The sequence below is a fragment of the Sinocyclocheilus rhinocerous genome, unplaced genomic scaffold (genome assembly GCF_001515625.1).
Source record: "Sinocyclocheilus rhinocerous isolate Xijiao unplaced genomic scaffold, SAMN03320098_v1.1 scaffold1342, whole genome shotgun sequence".
In the NCBI taxonomy this organism is placed as follows: domain Eukaryota; kingdom Metazoa; phylum Chordata; class Actinopteri; order Cypriniformes; family Cyprinidae; genus Sinocyclocheilus; species Sinocyclocheilus rhinocerous.
This window is the reverse complement of record NW_015640094.1, coordinates 6,991-13,497: the sequence shown is the minus strand read 5'-3', so window position 1 is coordinate 13,497 and position 6,507 is coordinate 6,991. Positions and strand designations below refer to the sequence as shown.

The window sequence follows — 6,507 nt, the reverse complement described above, 5'->3', positions numbered from 1 at the left end:
TTCTTCAGTTTACAGTAAAATGATGTGGCATCAAACTAAATTGTACGTGATGTCGTCAGATCATGTGCATCTTGTGTTTTGTTTCTCCAGAAACAAAACCGATACTCATCAGGTTCCCAGTATGTGTTCAGTATGTTTTTCAGGCTAAGCTTGTTTTACAAATTCAACTGAATGTTTATCTGCATCCTGATATCATTCTGGGGACCCCATGAGTAAAGGGCAAGAAAACAGGCCGGTAAGATCCTTAAAAAAAAACAAAAAAAACCCAGGCCTTTTTGGAGCATCTAAAGTTGATATCACACTTCAGTGATCAGTGACTATGGTCTATTTTAAATAAAGGCCTATAGTTCATTTTTGTTATGTAGAATAGCTTGGAAACAGTATAAATGAAATCAGGAATCTATAGGCCTCATTTCAGCTTCAGACCTCTATTATTTATGCTGTATGATTCACTTAACTTTTTCACTTCAGCAACTTCATGATATGCAGCAGTCACCAAGTGGTGCAATGTTATTAAGCTGCTTTCTTGATATATGTTTTTTAATAGGTTTTCTTACTAAAGATTTTATTGTATTTTATTGACCAAAATGTTAGCATGCCACCATTAAGAGAAGCCGGAAAGTTTGGTAAATAATTGTGGCAGGCAAATGGGGTGAATTTCTGTAATAAAAATTGGAAAACACCCAACTCCTCTACATTCACTGGTCATCAGGTTGGAATGAATTATTTGACATGACCACCTAATGGTTTCATAAATTCTGCCTACTGATGATTGATGAAATCCTCTCATTAGCAAGTTGTGTGAAGGAAAAAATAAACATGGAACTTCATACACAAATAACTTAATGATTTAAGAAAAATGGAATTAAAACGCAACTTTCCATTTTGCATTTTAATCTCATTTTTGGAATTGTCTGTTTGATTGATTGATTGATTTTATTTTATTTCATCCTTCACTAATTAAATTTTTCATATATTTATTTATTGCAATATGTAAATATTTATTTATTGTATTTTTAAAAACATTTTCCATTTATACGTATATGTGAAAGGTGTAATGACTTCATTTTGTGTTCACTTTCATCTGTCCAGTCTAAGAAAACCTCATAGTGATTGATTGGTGATGTTACCCTTGTCCTAAAAATCTATTGGCTAGACTGTTCAACCTCGAGACGAGGTACATTTTCATATGCTAACTGTTTTTCAGTCAAAGTCCAAACATGTGGACTGCAGTTCTTCTGCTCCTTGACGTTACTCTCACTTGTGCTAGTGAGTAAATGGTTTAAAGTTGACTGTTTAAGCGACTGTATGATTTGATGTTTTAAAGTTATGCACTAAAACCATGTATAGTAGCTGCAGAGGCCAATAATTATATTTAATAGGCCAAGAAAAATTTGTTATGTTAAAAATGTAATGTTTTGGAATTTACTTGGAATCATTTGGTTACCAGGTGTCCATTTGGAGTCTCCGAATGGCTTTTTTTGAAAAAACGCCTAGACTTTTTTTTTAATAAAAGCTTACATAAACTACATTTTTGGGAGTATCATCTTCAAATTTGAATCAAAATATGGTCAGACATTCAGCTTTATCTTTATGGTGTTTTCAGGCCAATAGCATTAAAGCCTCATCCATTTTTCCCTTAGTGAATTTCATTCAAAGATATCGTGAGTCACTTTCATGTACAATTTACCTTGTTTTACTCTGTTGCTATACTAATTTTGAGTTATTATGACTCCAGAGTAACAAAGGTTCAAGTGTCTAGTTTCAAACAATACCAGATTTATAAATATAGACCATAGGGTTCAAGAGCTACAGACATTTTTATTTGGGTATGTCGTTTTTCAGAAAATGCTCAAAAATAGGGGCGCACAGTAAGTGGTTAAAAGTCTCAAATTTAGGAGTTTTTATAACAGGGTCAGTTTCATTTGTAATATTTATTTGGTTTTGAATATTTGGCTGATATCATCGTGGACTTGTTTATTCAATATTTAATACTCTAATGTAGCCAGAGATTGTTGCAGATATTAAAATTTACTTAAAAATGAAAATGTACTCACCTTCATGTCATTCCAAACCTGTATGACTTTCTTTCTTCCGAGAAATACAGTTTTTGTTTTTATTGTTGTTGTTGTTTTCTCCATATAATAGAAGTCAGTGGGGTCCAGTTTTGTTTTGGAGCCTATTTTTATTGTATGAACAGTTTTAAAATATTTATAATAACTAAAATGTTTACTTTTAAATAAAATATCAAAATATTTGAAGAAAAAGTTTTTTTGTCCACAGGATCACACTCTCTGACATACTTCTTAACTGCTGTGTCTGGAGACATTGACTTCCCAGAGTTCAGTATTGTTGGTCTGGTCGATGAAGAGTAGTTTATGTACTTTGACAGCAAGCAACACAAAGAAAGTTGTGCCAAAAACAGTGTGGATGAAACAGAAAGAAGGAGCAGATTACTGGGACACACAAACTCTGCTCGCAGCTGGAACTCAACACGCGTTCAGAAACAACAACCAAGTCACAAAAGATTGGTTCAACCGTTCAACATGTATGAACACATTCATAAATATACACAGAACACAATCACAGAATACAGTAGTATTACTTGTATTGGAATGTTATGTCTCACACTTGGCCCCGAAAAGTAGGAAAAGGAAAAAGAAAAGTCATTATATTATATGAGATAAAATATCAAGTGACATCTGCAATTAAACAAATGATGCTAGATTTTCTTTTCCAAAACAAACTTCACTTTTAAGCAAATGTTTGGTGTTTAGCTGACAGCTGACTTGTATCCTAGCCTTAAGGTTAAGGTCTTAAGGTCCAAAACCCCTCTAATATCACTTGTTTTTTTTTCATGCAATATACATACATAATCTCTCTTTCTCGGGTGTGCACACATTCTAGGAAATGTACGGCTGTGAGTGGGATGATCAGACTGGAAAAACAAATGGGTTTCGTCGGGAAGGTTATGATGGAGAGGACTTTATGTCTCTGGATTTGAAGGAGATGAGATGGACTTCACCAGCAGTCTGGAGAAAACAGGTACATCTATTTTTATCCAGGAGCGATCATGTGCATGTTTTCCTAAACAATCTTGTACTCCGGAGGTTTTTTTATTTACACATTCCGTTACTTTAGGCCTTGGTTATTTAAAGCTTTGTGTTAATACAAAAGTATTGCTGATAACCCAGTCACAGTCTGTGAGTAACCTGATGTTTTCCTCTGATCAAGCAGGAGATTCTGTTTCTGTTGGCATCACTGTTTTTGCTGGGGTCCTGTTGATTGTCATTGGTGCCGCTGGATATGTGGTGTATCTGAAGAAAAGAGGTGAGGATGGACAGCTACGACAGCTTATTCTTGCTTACACAACTGCACATAAAACACAAGACTTGAGATTTCTGGGATGGGAACAGATGAATAAACAAGGTTTTTAAAATAATGTGTATTTTCACACTTTCTATTCATCTTTTTGGTTCATTCATTCATGGACATTTTTTCATTTTGAGATGTACAAAGCTGGAAATTGTATATATTTCAAATGTATATATTTCTCTTCAGTGACAAAGAAGGAAACAAGAATGCCAATGAGTGATTTGAAGGATTTAAGTTTTATTTGCTTTTGATATCAGTACTGACCCTGAACCCGAAATCCTTCGAAATGTGATTTGTGTATGTTGATTCAGATACTAAATCACACTTTTGATTTACTAGTTAGTAAATCTAAACTAGTTAGTGTAGATGTTAACACAAGACAACAAAACATTTTCACAGCATGGTGCTTATTTCATTCCATTGGCATATGATGCTTGGTTTGGCAAATCCATTATACTAAATTACAAGATGTATGTTATTTTGAAAGTAAATAAATATTATGTTTTGACTTTCCAAATGCTATTAGATGTTTTCTACTGTAGATTAAAAAATGCACTTTGCCACACACACCAAACAGAGCTAAATATATCAAATAGCAACCTTTTAATAAAATACCAATATTTTGCTGTTTGTGAGCATATTTTTTTCTCTGAAAAATGAAGTATGCATTTTCTTTACTCTTATCTTTCTGTTCAAACCTGGGATATATCCTTCATTTCCTTTCTGACATCATGCATGTTGATATAAAGTATTCATCATGTTTGGACCATGGTTGCACAATAAAGCAAATCAAATAGAGGGGCCATACTTGACCTACAAAATAAGAACATTAGAACTCATAAAGTGCTTTTTCAATTTGTTTTGTTTGTGCTAGTTACAGAAAATGCTATTTAAATATTACAAAGAATGCAGCAACATGGTCTTTTGTTTGAACAAATGAAGTAATAAAATGTTGAGTTTGAATAGGAGATCAGATGTCTGACATATATCCTCTGTATTTTGCCTGTTTATAACATAAAGTAAAAAAAGAATACATCTGCTGCCCGATCCCTCCAGGGACTTCAAGAGTTAAGAGACAGAAAGGCAGGTAACATCCTAATGATTTAACAAACAGGTCATTACTTCTTTGAAGCTCCACACTAACTAGTATAACTGTAAACAACTGAGTTTACATCAATCAAGTTATGTTTATCAAAGCTCAGACTCAGCAGTATTTAAAACACAATCAATTTACATTTTACATTACAAAATTACATTTTTTCCCCCAGCATTTTCTACAACTGACATTTAAAATCTTTAAATAAAAATACAAAAATCTTGCACAGCAAAACCAACCCGAACACATGTACAGCAGTCTAAAAATCTTAAGCAAAGACTGAAACACCACACATACAACTATTCTCAAAGGTTTTTTACAAGACCAGTTTCTCTGCACTCTATTCAGCCTTTAAAATCCCCTCCAGGTCCAGATTTACTTCTCCTTCTACAGAAGAGACAAAGATATACAATAAGCAAACAGACAGTTATACATGAAAACTAAAGATGAATGAAATGTAAAAGTTTTGAGAGTGTTTTTTGCCGTTTAGCGAAAACGATTGTTATTTACCTTATCCTTTAAATCTGTGTCACTGGAGTCTATATGAAAACAAAAAATATTTATAAATAAAATTCTATTAACATTAACGTTCTTGGATGTTTAATATATTCCAGGGCATACCGTATCACAAACACAATATTAGTCTATTTATACTGCAATACAGTATTTTTTTTACTATAGAACAAATAATTCTAATGCAGTGATACTAGAAAAAAATCAAAGATTGCAGTGATCAAACTGAATTGACTTACCAGAAGAGCTGAATGTCCAGGAAAGAAACTTTATCGTGCCGTAAAGAACAAGTGCAACAGCAACCATCGATACATGTCTTTTTAAAAGGTAAATGCTGCATTGTCACTGACCGGTCACATAGTAAATCCTGGATGGACTGATGTCTGCAGGAGGATGAAGATCAGACCTGCTCTCTTCACTGTAGGCTAGCTACAGTCCTGATGAACATTAGAGATTTCTCTTGACTCATTGGTACTGAGAAACCCCCTCCATGACCCGGTTTCTCCTGAACAAACCAGCACTCCAGAACCGGACATCCAGAACCGGAAACTGTAAGTAAGAGAGATTATGTTCATTGGTCACACGCATAATTTAATATATTAAGCTGTTTTCTTGATTACAAAAACTTACCACCAAAAAACAATGCAAATGTGATGATAGATGTCTTATATATGGTCGAAATATCAGACATCGTTGCTCTTTATGTTAAAATGATAACTAGGTATGTAACTGTGCTGTTTGGCGTGCTAAAGATCCGTCTGTTTTCCCCAAAACATTCGAGCAGCTTGCACCGTTTCACTTTCAGTTCCGAACTTCCGCGGCGTCCGCGGCGTGATTACGACGCATGCGCATAAACTACTGCTTGTTTTTACTGAATGTCTTTTTGCCATTTGAAAATGCAATTCTCCGCGGACGTGTGACATGTTTTTTTTTATGCAGCATCATGTCGAGAGGCCTTGTAGCCTCTTGGAATATACAGTAAAACACTCAAAACCATGCATTTCCCTACTAGTAAACTATTATTCTCTGCTAGGTGGCGCTCCATACAAATAAACACTACTACAAATACTACTCCAGACCACGGTGAGTAGTAACCGAACGCGTCCAGAATCTGTCGGGGTGCGCGGGGTTAGTTGTAACATTTAAATATTTGCACACATGCTAGCATTTACAGTATTTACTAGTTGACATATCAACATATATAGAGAGAAAAGAATGTGCCGAAATTCAAAAATCTTTTTTAGTTTTTATTTAAAATTAGACGAATCTGTTATTATTTTAATCTCCAATCTGTTATTTAGCAGTTAAGATAAGTCTTTAATGCTTTGCTAACTGGGTCATTCTATGGAAATGTCAATTTTTCTGTCCCTAGCCTTTACAGAAATATTACACTTGAAAAACACTTTAGGGTTACAATTTTTATATATTTAAAAATAAAACAATGTGTTATTTGAACAATTACACCTTCTTGAGCCATCAATGTGGCAATATTTGTTTTTAATTAATTATAAAGAATTCCAAGC

At 34.0% G+C, this 6,507-nt stretch overlaps 1 long non-coding RNA gene and 1 pseudogene across 1 annotated transcript; one reads left to right on the top strand and one right to left on the bottom strand.

Moving 5' to 3' along the window:
* Positions 1-1,220: 1,220 nt before the first annotated feature.
* LOC107752532 (HLA class I histocompatibility antigen, A-34 alpha chain-like) overlaps positions 1,221-6,507 on the top strand; it is a 12,217-nt pseudogene continuing 6,930 nt past the window's right edge.
* On the bottom strand, positions 4,642-5,292 carry LOC107752512 (uncharacterized). The gene is made up of 3 exons (XR_001641363.1): positions 5,224-5,292; positions 4,982-5,010; positions 4,642-4,858 (listed from the first exon to the last, which is right to left on the bottom strand). It is a non-coding gene; the product is annotated as an uncharacterized LOC107752512 (long non-coding RNA).